This window comes from Maniola jurtina, chromosome 12 (genome assembly GCF_905333055.1).
Source record: "Maniola jurtina chromosome 12, ilManJurt1.1, whole genome shotgun sequence".
Taxonomy (NCBI): domain Eukaryota; kingdom Metazoa; phylum Arthropoda; class Insecta; order Lepidoptera; family Nymphalidae; genus Maniola; species Maniola jurtina.
In genome coordinates this window covers 1,545,260-1,562,221 of record NC_060040.1, presented here as the reverse complement: position 1 = coordinate 1,562,221, position 16,962 = coordinate 1,545,260, and the positions used below count along the sequence as shown (strand labels likewise).

The following is a 16,962-nucleotide window of genomic DNA, read 5'->3' as shown; positions in this document are numbered from 1 at the left end:
AAAACATCGTGAAGAAACCTGCATACGTGAGAGTTCTCTATAATTTTCTCAAATGTGTATTATAAGTCTGCCATACTGCACATGGCCAGCGTGGTAGACTATGGCGTAAAATATTTTAATTTCTGAGAGAAGAACCGTGCTCAGCAGTGGGTTGATGATGACGATGATAGAAAAAATTAAAACACCCTAGAGCCCTCAGGGAAATCTGCCGCATCGGATTAATTAACAGGGCTCTCTCCGTCATTCGTTTCATACAATCGTAGTTCCAATTTCATTTGAATATTAAGCAACCAAAGTCCATGAAATTTTGCAGACATATTCTAGAAACTAATATCTGTGTCTGTGGTGTTTTAGATTTTTCTAAAAATATGTGGTTTTAAAACTACAGGGGCTCAAAGATTTGTATGAAAATTTTTAAGACCGCGTGACTTTGAAACCGAATATTTTAACAGAAATCTGGAAAACCACAGACATAGATATTAGTTTCTAGAATATGTCTGCAAAATTTCATGGACTTTAGTTGCTTAATATTCAAATGAAATTGGAACTACGATTGTATGAAACGAGTGACGGAGAGAGCCCTCTTAAGGAATGGGTCGTTACCGTTCCCGCGGTAACCGATGCAAGAGGTAACGGGAAATTCAGTATTCGAGCGGCTCATTTCAACTTCGCCGTCAAAGCCACGGCGCAGCTAATTTCATTCTTCTTAAACAAAAGCTGTACAGCTTACAGTGAACTGTCTTCATAACAGCCACAGCTAGGTGAGCCATAATTTCAAAGTTTAAATCTACCTAAGTTTAGATCTAAAGTTGATAAGTTTAGATTTTAGAATATTAGATTGGTGAGGCTACCTATTAACTGAAGCAGAGCGGAGACATAATTAATTATTGGTATTAATTAATTAAGTTATGTGCGTTTTAAGCGATTAAATATCATTTGCTTTAACGGTGAAGGAAAAGATCGAGCGGAAACCTGTATGCCTGAGAGTTCTCCATGTTCTCAAAGGTGTGTGAAGTCTGCCAATCCGCATTGGACCAGCGTGGCAGACTATGGCCTACACCCTTCTTACTCTGAGAAGAAACCCGTTCTCAGTAGTGGGCTGGCAATGGGTTGATGACGATGATCTTAATATTATTATCTTCTAATTTTATAAAGTTACAAGGCCTTTGATATGTAAAAAATGTTTAGCTTGGGCAAGGAAAGAGGCTTGAGTTTGCTTTAACATGTAAAATACAAAATGTTATGTTTACATTAATAATAAAATTATACCCCTAAAGTTAATTAGCGCTGGGACTAGTCTTTGACTTATCAAATAATGTAAATCATTCTTTAGCCTAAACGTGTGGGTGTGCAGGCAGTCCCCCTGCCTCATACCCCGATTGCCATGTCGAGCATGTCGACCTGTCCAGATTCGCGCACTGGGGGTTCCGTACTCGGGTATTTTTTCCAACATTTTGCACGATAAATCAAAAACTATCATGCATAAAAATAAATGAAAATCTGTTTTAGAATATACAGGTAAAGCCCTTTCATACGAGACCCCACTTGGTATAGTTATCTTACTTTGAAAAATGAAACACATTTTAATTTTTTTTTAAATGATGTAACCACAAATTCACGGTTTTCAGATTTATTCCTTTACTTGTGCTATAAGACCTACCTACCTGCCAAACATGATTCTAGGTCAACGGGAAGTACCCTATAGATTTTCTTGACAGACACGACGGACGGACGGACAGACAGACAGACAGACAACAAAGTGATCCTATAAGGGTTCCGTTTTTCCTTTTGAGGTACGGAACCCTAAAAACGTTTATTCTTTGAAAGTTCCGCCTCTTAAGCATGAAAGCCAAAAAGCCTCAAGCAGAAGAAACGCTGGAATAAACTTTGTCATGTGTGGCGCAACCCACTGTATGCGTGTGTGAAAAGTATGCGTACCAAGTCATTTTGTGCTGGATAAGCCATTTTCCCCGCAACAAGTCTCTCGATATATCTTATCTATATATAGTCGACCTGTCACACGTCATTACGTGCATAACTGGGACATCACTGATTGAGATGACGTCAGCGTGTATTTTTAAATTGAAGGGGTGCGAGACCCTCTTAAAATGAGACACGGTTGAGGAGCTTTGGAATATTATTATCCAATAATAGCTGATGCCGCGGCTTTGTCCGCGTGGATTTAGATTAAAATTCCGTGAGAACTCTTTGATTTTTCAGGATGAAAGTAGCCTATGTCACTCTCCAGGTCTTTAACCTATCCATGAAAAAAAACACGGCGATGCGTTAAGCTCCAAATCCAGAAGTAATATTTTTGCTTACTGGTTTTTCCTTCAATCACGCCGCAACGGGAAAACGGATCTTTTGCATGGATAGGTGAAGTAAAAGAGCTGGAGAGTGACGTAAGCTACTTTTTATCACAGAAAATCAAAGATGATTTTTTTTGCATAGATAATTGTACCTACCTTATAGTAAGACCTGGAGGTGAATTGTTCCTATTTGTCCCCCTGATCTGTCCGCTCAGAGGACAGATAGGAATAAATAGTTCGATCTGTCCCCCTACACGCGATGAGGGGACAGATCGAACTAATTATTTCCAGTCCTAGGCTACTTTTTATCTCGGAAAATCAAAATTGGGATTTTTTAAATTTATATCCACGTGGACAAAGTCGCGGGCATTAGCTAACATTAAATTAAAAAATAACTTCAAACAAAAAATTCTCATCATGAAAATCCATCGGGGAAATGTTCCATTATTTCCATAAAATATTAAACAACCTTTTTAAAACAGTGCCACCGATATCAAAGAAGCCTTTGTTATTTATTAAGATCGAAATGCATAATTAACTATCCTATTCCGTAGAGTGTAGAGTCTAAAATGCGGTGACGTGTTTTTATTGCGTCGTAAAATCCTCATTTTTACCATGTGCCATTCCCGTATCTCCAAGTTTTACGTGTTAGGGCACAGACACACTATGCGACTAATTTTTGCACACACAGAAGCTAGAATTTGTAAAAAGACTTCTAAATAATCTTCATATAATAATAAATCGATCTCTTACTATTTCGAGTGCTTTCAAAATTCAAAATATTTTTATTCAATTAGACTTTTTCAAGTTGTGCTATAAGACCTACCTTCCTGCTAAATTTCATAATTCTAGAATAGAACCTATAGTGTTTCTTGATAGACACGACAGACATACAAACGGACAGAAAGACAGACACAAAAAGTGATCCCATAAGAGTTCCGTTTTTTTCCTTTTGAGGTACGGAACCCTAAAAATTGATTATTAAAGGCAAAATAATAAAATAATTGTCGAGTGGTTTAGCGAATGGTATCACGGCGTCATATAATATGTGCAGGATTATAATATTTGTCACAGATATTTTGATCGATTGCATCGCAAAATTAACCGATATGATTCCCATAAAATTCCATACAGTAAATTCATTCAAAGCGTCTTTTGTTTTGTAACTTTTTAACTGACTTCAAAAAAGAAGGATTCAAAAGTTCGTAATTCGTTGGAATCTTTTTCTTTTTTTTTGACGCCTCAACTAATTGACAACCCTTTTTTTTATCGTGAGGAAAATTCGTCATCGGCCACGGCGTAGAACAGTGGTTATGTCGGACTCCTACCGACCACAAAACTCATGAAGTTCCATCCCACCGCTGACGACGGAGCACAATGGTCCGAAAACGCCTCGTTACTCCGCCAGCGGATGTCCGCCGCAGCAGACCCACCATTGGGATACTACATGCCCCCAAACACCGTTTGAGGCATGCCGGAACCACAGCACGCCAACCAACCTGATGAGGACCACACTGTGGACGACGGACCACCCTGTGCCCATCATCCACAGGTACTTCAAACAATTGGTCAGAAAGCTACAACATTTACCTGGACAAGAAAAAAGAATACTCTCCATGGCATAAATTTTTTTTTTTAAATGTAGTTACCCAAACTCGCTGTTTCTCTCGACATCACCCGCAATGAATTAAAATTTTAAAAAACGTGTTAAAAAGATCCCGTCAGAATTTCTGAAAACTTTTTCTTAGTGGGAATCTACGTTGCGAAATTTCCACTGTCTAGACCCAACGCATTGATACATAATCACTATACACTAGTCAATCTTCCAGAAGTTTCTTCTTTCATATAACTAACTAACACGAGGATTTTGGTTTTAAATCCTTTTGAACTTTTTGATTTCCCGAGTTAAAAATTCCATAGCAAGCCCATTCCAAGTCCATGTCACTTTTCAGGTCTTTAACTATTTCATGCAAAAAATCATGTCGATGCGTTGATCCTTTGCGGCGTGATTCGCATTTAAATAGGAAAATATGTATATATCAACATGGGTGAAGTCGCGTACAACAGCTAGCTTAAAGACATTTATTTAACGGAAAGTTTATTTTTAACTTCGAATCCACCCTTAACCTTACAAAATGTAAATACATCACCAAAAGAATTCTTAGGTCATTCAGATATCTCAAAACATTCTCAAAAGCACTACTTATCGTAAAGGTAGGTTCGTATTCAGTAGATAGCACGATATTTACACACTATCTTCTCCTCGTCACTCAGAATGAGTCTCATAAACCTACGCCCACGTCTGTGTTTACAGTCTAAAGACTCTAAAGCGAAGAATGCCTCTCGAGTAAAGATGGATCATTTCACAAGGTAGCATGTAAAGAATCATGTGAAAAGCATGTGAAAAGCATGTAACATTAGCTACCTTACCTAACCTGTGAAAAATCATGAACCAATCTAAAATTTACATACTATATTATAACAGCGCCTTCGCCGGCGTAGATTTAAGGTTTTTTTTTAAATCTCGTGGATTTGATTTTCTGGTATAAAAGTAGCCCATGTACGTCATCGGAATGCAAGCTATCTCTGTATCTTTAGTCAAAATCGTGAGAACTCATTCATTTTCCGAGAAAAAAGTAGCCTATCCGTCTCCGGGACCTACCCCTGTGCAGAAAAAAGAAGCATCGTTTTCTGATAGAAAGAGAAAACAATTAGACAAATGTCGTACCTAGTAAGCGATCGTTGGTGCCAAAATTCACGTTCCATGAAAAATAGTCTGCGAAATCAATATGAAGAAAACAATAATTTCACCAAATGAAAATTATTTAAAAGTAGCAATAATAATATGCCTATCTCTACTCTCGAGACTGTTTAATACCTGTCATTTTCGTGAAAGGAATGCATTAGGGATTGCCGTAGGCGAAAATTGGCTACATTTTTAATGGACTTTAAAACAAGACTCGGGAGATGCGGTGCATGCACTCAACAAGTCTCAGGCAAAAGGGATCCTACGTTGAAAATTAAAAAAAAAACATCACTGAAAAAATATTTTTTAGGGTTCAGTACCCGAAGGTGCCAACGAGACCCTATTAGTTAGCCTCTGCAGTCCATCCTTCTGTCCGTCCGTCTGTCTGTCAACGGGCTGTATCTCGTGAACAGTGATAGATAGAGACTTGGAATTTTCACAGAGTGTACCTACATATCTATTGGCGCACTTTCTTAATTTGCCTGCGGCCATTTTGAAATTGGTCACATTGGTTTTTTTATTGTATTTCTACCAATAGCGGACGGACGCGCGGTATAATTGGCTGAGAAAAACGAGAAGAGTGGCGCCGTTCAAAAATAAGTTTTCTGCGCAGGTACATACATCAACGTAACTTATTTACTGTAAGTGTGTTACTTTAAGTAACTACAGAAGGGTTCCCACAGTAAATTGTATGAAAGCACTCCAACAGCGGTCACGAAAAGGTGACTCATGGAAAATTCAAGCTGTCTGTGAACAAATTTCCATTTAATTCGCCGGTAAAGTAATCCCAGAATAAAACGCGGTGACTCATCTACATATTTACAAATCCTTGCAGAGATGGGAGGTTAATTATTTAAATTATCATTCTAAATAATGCGAACTAAGCAGTCTGGTGAACTGTCCTCACAATTTTTTCATATTATTAAAAACTTCAAAACGTCCTGCACCTATAAACTCTTGTTATTTAAAGTATATTTTTTTTGTAAATTTTCTGATTAGGTGCTGGCGTTTCTGTACTTACTCGTATGGATGAGTTCGAGGTTGAGACACACACACACACACACGCACACACACACACACACACACACACACACACACACACACACACACACACACACACACACACACACACAAGCACACACAGACACACACACACGCAAACATACCTACACACAATCGCAAGATCAACTGTCAAGTTTCAACAAATACTTTGACACTGCCTGACATGTAACCGGGACTTGAAACCTCTCCTCGTCCTATTAAATCCCGCAAGAAATTATTGTCATGCCAAGGCTGAGAGGCTGAGATAAAATATTCATAGAACATCAACCGTCTTAAATTTCATTTTTATACCGTTATCCCTAACCTGTACATCCGTTATCTTTACAGGATGAACAAGGACCGTCGGTTCTTGAGATTCTCAAGAACGGAAGTCTTTGAACTAAGCGAGGTAAAAATCGCCACCAATATTTTCCAGGGATAAGTATCCTTGAGTATTTATTATCCTTAAAGTCTTAAAGCCATATTTGATACTAGTTTATGCCCGTGACTTCGTCCGCGTGAGCTACAAATTTCAAACCCCTAATTTAACCCCTTGGGGATTGAATTTTCGAAAATCCTTTCTTATCGGATGTCCTCGTCATAATAACTAAATATCTGCGTGCCTTTCAGCCTGATCCGTCCAGTAGTTTTAGCTGTGCGTTGATAGATCAGTCAGTCAGTCATCTTTTCCTTTTATTTATTTAGATAGATAGAAAACTTTATTACGCACGAAACATGAACCAAGACAAAATAAAGAAACTAAAAACAATTGTATGCAAAGTCGGCCTTATTGCTCAGAGCAATTACCACCGGGCAACCTTTGGTGAAAAGAGAAACTAGGTTTGTTAAATAGTACTAACATGCAGTACACAGAATCTTATTCAGTTGTATAATATATTGTATATTTTGTTGGACTAGGGCACACAAAGCAAACAGTAATATGAAAACAATTATTTCTATTATCATATTATTTTCCTTTTTATTTTTGTACGTGCAGTCTTTTCTTGTGTTGTAAAAGTTTACAGCCACTTTACACATTTTTAACCCCCGACCCAAAAAGAGGGGTGTTATGAGTTTGACGTGTGTATCTGTGTATCTGTGTGTCTGTGTATCTGTGTATCTGTGTATCTGTGTATCTGTCTGTGGCATCGTAGCGCCTAAACGAATGAACCGATTTTAATTTACTTTTTTTTGTTTGAAAGGTGGCTTGATCGAGAGTGTTCTTAGCTATAATCCAAAAAAATTGGTTCAGCCGTTTAAAAGTTATCAGCTATTTTCTAGTTTTCTTGTAGAAAAGAAGGTTAGATAACCCTTAAGTTCATAATATTCAAGTGTCAATTGACAAATGTCAAGCTGTCAAGATGGACGTTGCCTAGATATACATAATTATTTATTTGAAAATGATTTGTCGGGGGTGTTGAAAATTTTTAATTTACACTTGTATGTACTTAAGTACTATCTTTTTATATCAACTTTATGCCACATGGTACCTTAGGCTGGTTTCGCACTACACCCGATCTGATTCCAAGAAATCTCGATCCGAAGTATCCGTAGCATTCTATTTGCGTGAGGTGTTACGCATAGATCCAAATTCCGTTTTCCAAACTCGAGCTTATCTCCAATTCTTTTTTAATTCATTATAGAAACAGGCTTTACCAAAATCACACCTTATAGAAAGTGAGGATGTAGCCTAAGATGGGACGCGTTTACCTAAAAGATACCTATTCACAAATTGTAACTGGTAGGAAACAGATCGCGGAAGAGTAGATATTCCAAACCTTAGCCATGCGTATGAGGAATGATGACGCAAAACGTTTCGTGCGTATAGATGGAGAGTCGACGATATAAGAATGGAAACTCTCTGGGTACGGCAGTAAAAAGGTGAAAGGCGGGACAAGATCTAAAAGTTTCTGAGTTGAAATCTCGAATTCAGAACATGGCTCGTGGCCCAAGTTTTATCATTTATGACCAACCTATCGCCCGGCTAGTGAGCCTACAAAGTGATCTTTTAAAGGCACCCCCGAGCGAATGAAGCTAGAAGATAATTTTGAGAAGCCAACAAGGCTTTTCTATGTATTGGAATATTTTGTCGCCTATCGCACCGCTCAAAGCCGTCTCTTACGCGCCAAGGTCGTGGCCCAGGACTAACGTCCTTTTCACAGAATGTCCGTTTTCACAAACACATCAATAAATCCATATTTCACTTTGATCCAATAAAATCTAGCTTCGAAAACTCCGCGCCGGTTGGGTACCCGTGCCGACGAGTCGTAAAATATTTCCACCTTTGAAACGAACGTATGAAAGTTTTATCACTCTTTTAATATTTATGGGATCCTGGTAGTTTTGCCCGCGGCATGTCTCTGTAAATATGGTAATATTTTTTTTAATGTAGATTGGGTATGCAATATGTATGCACAATTCATGTTGTACAAAAATAGATTGTCTACTGTCTAGATTTATTCCGTCTAGCAAAATGCATTTAGTTGTTTCTATTCTCTTATTTTATTTTTAAATATTAAACTTTTATGTCCTTCGACTAATAAAATTTCAAAATACTGAAACGGACGTATGAGTTTTATTACTCGTTTAATATTTAACGATCCTCGTAGTATTAGTTTTAGTGACATGTCAATAATAAAAAATAATACCATAATAAGGTAAAAAAATAATACCATATTTATTTACACAGACATGTCTGTGTAAATAAATATGGTATTATTTTTTTACCACACATGCCTAATACGACATAGTCACTTCAGATGGAGCGAGATCTTGGGTGTTTAATTCATCCAAGAGTGACATCTAATGAGTCAAATATCAATTTAATTAAACTAATTTCAATAAAGAAATTACATTTTTAACAATAACACAAGCAATAACCTGACACAAGCATCCTCGTTTCATATATGCATGTTACTAACTTCGCGTTAGTCCTTTTTAAACCACTATTTTACCGCACAGGGTGAATTTTCCTTCCTTAGTGTTTCTTTACGTTATAATGGCTATCTGTATGCCTTTCAGACCGATCGAGATCCGTCCAGTAGTATGAGCAGTGCGTTAATAAAGCCAGCCAGTCAATCAATCATCTTTTTATATTTAGATAATATTCTTTAACTTTAGCTTATTAATAGAATTAATTTATTCTGAACATCTAAAATCTAAATTATTAAAACAAAGAACCTAAAACTAAAAACCTTGAAAAATATAATATAATACCTAACTAAAATAAATTATTAAAAGAAGCCCCTCTAGGTATGGTTCCGAAGATACTGGCAGCGTTCCCCCTTTGACTGGCTAGACTAAATCTTTGTCCGAGGTAGCTCTTCGGTCTCCTGTGATGTCGACTAACCTTTTTGATATTTCTCTAAAAAGCCTTATAGCGCTAGGACCCCACGGACCAAGGGTCTCGACACCGAATGGGACAAAATCATATTCGGAGCTTAGACCCCTGTATTAATTAGCATGCCGTCTAACAATAATAAACCCGAAGAGCTCCGGAAAGTGACAATTAGTAGTACGAAGCTCCACCGACTCTCAAGTGTTTGCATCCGCATCCAATTAATGAATACGTTTCATTTTCCGATCCAATGTAATAATTTTATTGAGTTGATTAATTATTTCTTTAGTAGAGTTCTTATTTGTCGTTGAAATGTTTAGTCAAATGAAATTCACTGGAATGGGACGTGTGGCCTAGTTGTGGGAGTTACCTTAGAAACAGTTGGTTTGGGGTAACCTCCCCGTGAGCCTGAGTTGTACCCGGTGTAGCCTGGTACACCGGCCATGGCTAATTACCCTGGCATGGAGAGGGTGTTGTCTCCGCGTCCCTCTGAGTGTCCTGAGCAGAGGGCGCAGAAGACGCGCCCATGTAGCTACGCCGTAGATGGATGCTACGTCGTAGATGTAGGCTACGATGCAGTGAGGGCTAATTTTATATCTACTTACGAGTATCTATTATTTATCCAAATATGTCTTTCTTTGAAAAAAACTAATTTCAGTTACAAACAACTTAACGAAAAGATCCAATAATTCGTTAAAATCCATACGCACCGTGGGAAGCCGGTATTTTAATATAATATATAATATTATGAGTATTATATTATATGGCAAAAACCTTTCAGCAAATATTTATCGAATTCCTTTTAATCATCAACTCACAAAATATTCTATAATTTTTTTGCCCATGACTAAAAAAAATAAACAATTATTTTCCTTTAAAAAATACTCGTACAAAAAGGGGTAAACGGGTAAAATCTCATTTGATGAAATTAGAACGCCGGTAACAAGAACGAGGGGAAGGGAACCGGATATGCGGTTGTTTTGTTTAAAAAATAATAAAATCTGTCCGTAAAACGATCCACAGTCCGACCAAAACGGACGGTTCATTTTCTGCACCACTGCGCTGGTTTTGTCCAAATAACTCCGTGATACCTTTAATAAGGCGGCGGATACACCAGCTGTAAGTTTTACTGACGTAAGTAACTTACACGATTAACTTACAGCTTTACTTATTTAAACACTCTTAAAAGTGCATTTACCTTAGTAAGTTGTCAACAATATATCCTTTACCTACATAAGACACTTGTCCCACTGCCGACGAGCAAGCTATCGCCTTTTTTTACCCGTTCAAGAAATGTACAATCGATATGTTATTTAATGTCAATAAAAAAGAATATCTATGCTAAGAGTAGGTGGCCAACTGTGAACACTGTCGGAGTGAAGTCCCTGACCACTAATTTGTGGAAGCGACAAGAACACAAAGAACAAGTGTAAATTAAAAATTTATAACACCCCCGACGATCCAAAGTATCTGAGTTTTCCAAAACATCATTTTCAAATAAATAATTATGTATTTAGGCAACGTCCATCTTGACAGCTTGACATTTGTCTATTGACATAATATTATGAACCTAACGGTTATTTAACCTTCTTTTCTACAAGAAAACTAGAAAAGAGCTGATAACTCTTAAACGGCTGAACCAATTTTTTTAGATTATAGCTAAGAACACTCTCGATCAAGCCACCTTTCAAACAAAAAAAACTAAATTAAAATCGGTTCATTCGTTTAGGCGCTACGATGCCACAGACAGATACACAGATACACAGATACACAGATACACAGACACACAGATACACAGATACACACGTCAAACTTATAACACCCCTCTTTTTGGGTCGGGGGTTAAAAACACTCACTCAGTGACGCTCACAGCAGTCACAATTGTAAATTAAAAATTTATAACACCCCCGACAAGTGAAGGTTACAGTAACTACAAAAGAGCTGATAACTTTCAAACGGCTGAACCGATTTTCTTGGACTATTCCGCGCCTACGATCCAAAGTATCTGAGTTTTCCAAAACATCATTTTCAAATAAATAATTAAGGCAATCTAGGCAACGTCCATCTTGACAGCTTGACATTTGTCAATTGACATAATATTATGAACCTAACGGTTATCTATAACCTTCTTTTCTACAAGAAAACTAGAAAAGAGCTGATAACTTTTAAACGGCTGAACCAATTTTTTTGGATTATAGCTAAGAACACTCTCGATCAAGCCACCTTTCAAACAAAAAAAAAGTAAATTAAAATCGGTTCATTCGTTTAGGCGCTACGATGCCACAGACAGATACACAGATATACAGACACACAGATACACACGTCAAACTTATAACACCCCTCTTTTTGGGTCGGGGGTTAAAAACACTCACGAGTGCAGTTTGTATAGGAATTAGGTAAATGCACTTATGTCTCGACGACGAGATATCTCTCGTCAAACTCGCACACTAGTCATACTCCAGCCACAAAACTATCCCAACTATACACCGCCTAAACGTTGCTCACCAAGTCGTTCATAGTTTATAGCTCAACTCGTTTCTCGCTTATCGTAGGCGGTGAGATAGGTGCCTAAAATAGACTGTTACCTGTAGCCTTCCAGTCGCAGTTCTCTACCTCGTTATAAGTTTTGAATGTGCTTCCTAACTTCTATTCCTAATACGGTTAGCTGGAAATGGGTCCCTTTGGAATAAAGCTGTAAGTCATCCTATTACAATATACAGGGTGCTTTGATAAGATACTTTCTTCTTGACTTTGTAACAGGAATTACCTAGATTTATAAGCAATTTTTTGAAGTGAGAAGGCTCGGTGGAGGTTGGATATCTACTTATTTCGAGATAGCAACCTGTTTTACCCGACTATGGCAAAGCCAAAAGGAAGGGTTATGATTTTAGCAGTCTATGCATGTATGTAAGTATGAAGATATTTAGATTTAGATTATACGAAGCGGGAAACATGGACGCCGTAAGGGCATCTCACATTTTAGCGGTTCCTACGTATAAGAAACGTTGATCAAAAACTTTTCTTGCGAGTAGATTGGATGTCGACCACAAAAGGATGCCAACGTTCATGCTTTACTCATAAGGGGAAGCGGGCTAGGTAACCTAGAAGTCCTAGGAGGTATGGAATTTTTATTAAACCCATACTCTTCTAAGTTCTATGCTCCAGGTAACTAGCTACGACCGAAGCCTCTCACCAGAACCTAAACAATTTAAAGACCACCGCGCTTGCTTGGAGATTATTCTGTTATATATTCTTTTGCCTCCAAACTTCTAAGAAATACTTATAGGGATTAAGGGATTCTTGAGATCTTTGTAAAGACATTGTTGAATGAATTAATAATAAAAAAGTTCTTAAGTATGCTTAACTTGAAAATCGCAGTTCTGGTGAAAAATAATAATTTACATATTTCTGTATCCAGGACTAGCTTTTGCACGCGACTATTTTTTTTTAAAGAATATTAGCTAAGTTTGTCATTATAACTAATTTTTCCCTCTCCCCTCATAGTAGGTAAAGCTTGTGCTAAGAGTAGGTAGGACAATAGTGCAACGGGTGGGGTTTGAACCGGCGACCTTTCGGATTTCAGTCCGCTCGCTCTTTTAACCGCTAAGCTATCGAGACTAATCTATTATAGGAATAATTTAGCTATCAGTGAAAGAATTTTCAAAATCGGATCAATTTTGTTACGTGATTTACTACGCTAAAAGTGTGATGTTGAACGCTACGCACGCTAGAACTTTCATTATTGTAAATATGATTTTCACAGGCTGATAGTTTATTACGGAAAATAATAATTTAAAATTTTGATTTTCGTTTCGTCGTTAATTAGGAACTTGTTACAGAATTTATAAGAAACTATGATGATGCTTGTAACTTTATCCGCGTGGATTTAGGTTTTTAAAAATCCTGTGGGAACTCTGATTTTCCGGGATAAAAACCTGATGAACGCAAACTATTTCTACCCGTCACAATTGGTTAAATGGAGGCGGGATGAGCTGTGTAAAGGTAAGAAATAGACAGACAGGCACTTTCGCATTTATTATACATATTAATAGGTATAGACGTATAAACTTGAAGTAATTTTAATCAGAAAACTTCCCATCTTGTTTGCTGAGCAAGTCTTAATTAGCCGCGCTTGTTAAGTTGGAACAAAGTTGGGCTGCAATCGCGCAACTGTGGGTTTCAATTTTAATCTCCAGTCTAGATTGTTTTTTTTTTTTATTTTATTACTAATTAATGGCTGCCGCTCCTCGCGATCAAGCAAATTAATAAAAAGTGAACGCAACGTGCGTCGCGTCGAGCATTGTAATACTATATCAATGCTCTATTAGAGCTTTATTAGCTGAAAATTGAAAAAATTTCGCTCTTTTCTCAATTTTCTAATGACTTTATTTAAGAAAATGTATGAGTAGACTATATAGCGAATCGGATTAAAATATAGAGACGCTTAGGCAGAAGATTAATAAATTAGGTATTTTATACACCTATAGTGGAAATCTTTAAGTATGAAATAACTAAGCTGACAAAGTAGTTTAATAAGTCTTCAAAAACCCCTTATGGTAAAGTTTATGATTAGATCCACCGGTACATTAGGAAGTTATATTTATTATTTTTTTCTGGATTTTAATTTTTCTCTGGAACCTATGATATCTATCTTCAAATTAATCCCAAACACCAAAACAGAAAAGGCTAGATAGACCATAGTACGTTAGAAACCCTCGTGGCATCAATATAATAGACCTCGTAGTTTTCAGTTTACGTACCAAATTAATTTTATCACTATGTCAATTGTATCTTACAAATTCAACAATGTGCAATCAAAGACTAACTTTGATTTAATTTATAGAGTTACTTGACCGCAAGTAAAACACAATCTTCAAACAATTTCCATCAAACAATTTAAGCTAATTTTAATAAAATTGACGACACGCTTGTTTTAAGCTTTAATAAAAGCTTAATTGAAACAGATACGATAATAAGGTATTGTTTCGTGAACGGTGAAGGTAAGAAAGTACCCATAAAAAAAACTGTTAGCTACCTCTTTCTTATCATTGTCAGTTTGAATATGAGTAGAATCAAATTGCAGATTTTGAATTAGTAAGACTAAAATCTACATGACATTGTAAACCAAATCAACAAGGCAGACTGAAATCCGTATCGCGTTCCATAGTTTCAGCGTTTCAGTGAGTGACACTTTGTAAACGCAGATTTTGTATACCACAAAAATCTACATCACACTGTAAACCAAACTGAAGAAGACCAGACTGAAATCCGTATCACGTTCCATAGTTTCAGCGTTTCAGTGAATGACACTTTGTAAACGCAGATTTTGTATACGACAAAAATCTACATCACACTGTAAACCAAACTGAAGAAGACCAGATTGAAATTCGTATCACATTCCATAGTTTCAGCGTTTCAGCGAGTGACACTGTGTAAACGCAGATTTTGTATACGACAAAATTCTACACCACACTGTAAACCAAACTGAAGAAGACCAGATTGAAATCCGTATCACGTTCCATAGTATCAGGGAGTCCAACGCCCGAAACGTTCCCGTTCCGTCACAGGCTTAGGTGTCAGGCTGGGATTGTGGATTGTGGATTGTTTACGGGGTGACCTTGAGACTCACCTATGACTCGGCACATGGTCGGTCGTCGCCCGGCTCCGGAGAGCGCGCGGCCATCTCTCCGGTCACTCGAGTCCCATCCCAGCACGATCACTGCACGTCACTCATATCACGTCGCTCCGACAGAGAGCTGCGTGCGAACTCTCCGCGGCCGCTCCATTCACTGGAAGCCCGGGCGACGTGTATGGATTGCGCAGACTCGGACGTGCGTTCGGTGGGACGCTAGAGACCTCTACAATGCTTTCTCGGCCACGCATTTTGCCGGGTTGGGCTCGTCTCAGAGGTCACAGGGTCGCTCAGACTTCGTCGCCGTAAGTAAACAACATTCGCGCCTCTAAGCTCTCAAGTCTCAACAGAACTTTTATGTGCGGCTGTTGACTCATGACTGTGACCATACGTCAGAATATAGCCATGATAGCGTAGTGGTTAAATCGACCGCCTCTTATTTGGGAGTTCGGGAGATCGATCCCGGGCACGCACTTCTAACTTTTCGGAGTTCTGTGCTTTTTAATTTAAGAGATTAAATCATCACTTGCTTTATTGACGTGAAGGAAACCTGCATGCCTGTAAATTCTCCATAGTCTCAAATATATGTGAAGTCTGCTAATCCGCTCTTGGTTCGCATGGTGGACTACGGCCTAAGGGCCTAAGCCCTTCTCATTCTGAGAGAAGAAAAATTAAGCGTGATTCTAACCCTTTCTGCGAAAAACCAATATAGTTTCAAAGCTTTCAAGCCCTTTATTTTATAATCTAATTACGCTTGACCACTACAGTAAGGAACAGTTTTATAAATAACTTTGATACCCCTCTGCCTAGCTAAGTAGGTACTAACATCCCACTGTGAGACTAATGAAAAGGAGTCCCGACCCGAAGCAATGAGCGTTACGATGCAAAGAGGTTTAGTTTCAACTAAAACATTCATCTTACCAGTTCAGAAAGGCTTTCCTTGTCGTTTTGGAGAATTTCATTTGGCCTGTGATATCTACGCTAGAGCCTAGAGACACGTGACACGCGGACAGACAGACAGACAGCAGAGTGTCGGAAAGTTTGGGTAAGGAATCCTAAAGAATCTGGTCAAGTGCGAGTCTGACTGATTTCTGTGCCGTCATAGAAGAACCAACACTTTTTAATTTTTTTTATGATGTAACCACAAATTCACAGTTTACGGATTGTTAACTTTATACTTCTGCTAAGACATTGATACCTGCCTTTTACTATTCTAAGTCAACGGGAAGTACCTATCCTTCAGGTTTTGATTCCCTTGACGGGTGCTCACAGACAGACAGATAGACAGACAGACAACGAAATGATCCTATAAGGTTTCCTTTTTTCTCCGGAGATATGGGACCCTGAAAAATTAAAATGTAAGCACCTATAGATACTTAGGTAGAAAAAGTTTGCGATACTGGCTTCATTCGTGTATTTCTTCCGAGTCTCGGAAATGATGTTAAGCTGCCGCGCCGATATCTGATCTCTGATCTGATGCGCGGATTCTGGATCAGATATTTCTCGAAGGTAACAGATACCTACCACTTTGCTTTTATAAAGCTTGGCCTTAATACAAGACAGACCAAGACAACTTCAAACTACTTAGATAATTTTACAGTTAATAAGATACAGCCCGTTGACAGACAAACAGATACACAGGGAGGGGTTCTGTTGGTACACTTCGAGAAACCTTGAAAGAACCGAGAGGAACCCTGTAAAATGATATAAATGTATCTGGGTAGGTAGAGGTAGTCATAATCAGTTCTTATTCCATTTCTGTATTTCTTCCGAGTCTCTTATATTATGAAGTCATCTCAGATCACTTAGGAAGTTATATACTACCGCGCCAATGTCAAGGATTAGTATCTCTCTCGAAGGTATAGGTAATCATCTTGCTTTTATAAACGCTCAGCTT

At 37.9% G+C, this 16,962-nt stretch overlaps 1 protein-coding gene across 1 annotated transcript in view; it reads right to left on the bottom strand.

The window, feature by feature from the left end:
* The window catches only part of LOC123870146 (muscarinic acetylcholine receptor DM1), a 75,877-nt gene extending 60,677 nt beyond the window's left edge, over window positions 1-15,200 (bottom strand). Inside the window, exon 1 of the mRNA XM_045913321.1 lies at window positions 15,063-15,200. The gene's annotated coding sequence lies outside the window, so the exon portion shown is untranslated. The remainder of the gene's footprint in view (window positions 1-15,062) is intronic.
* Window positions 15,201-16,962: the final 1,762 nt, after the last annotated feature.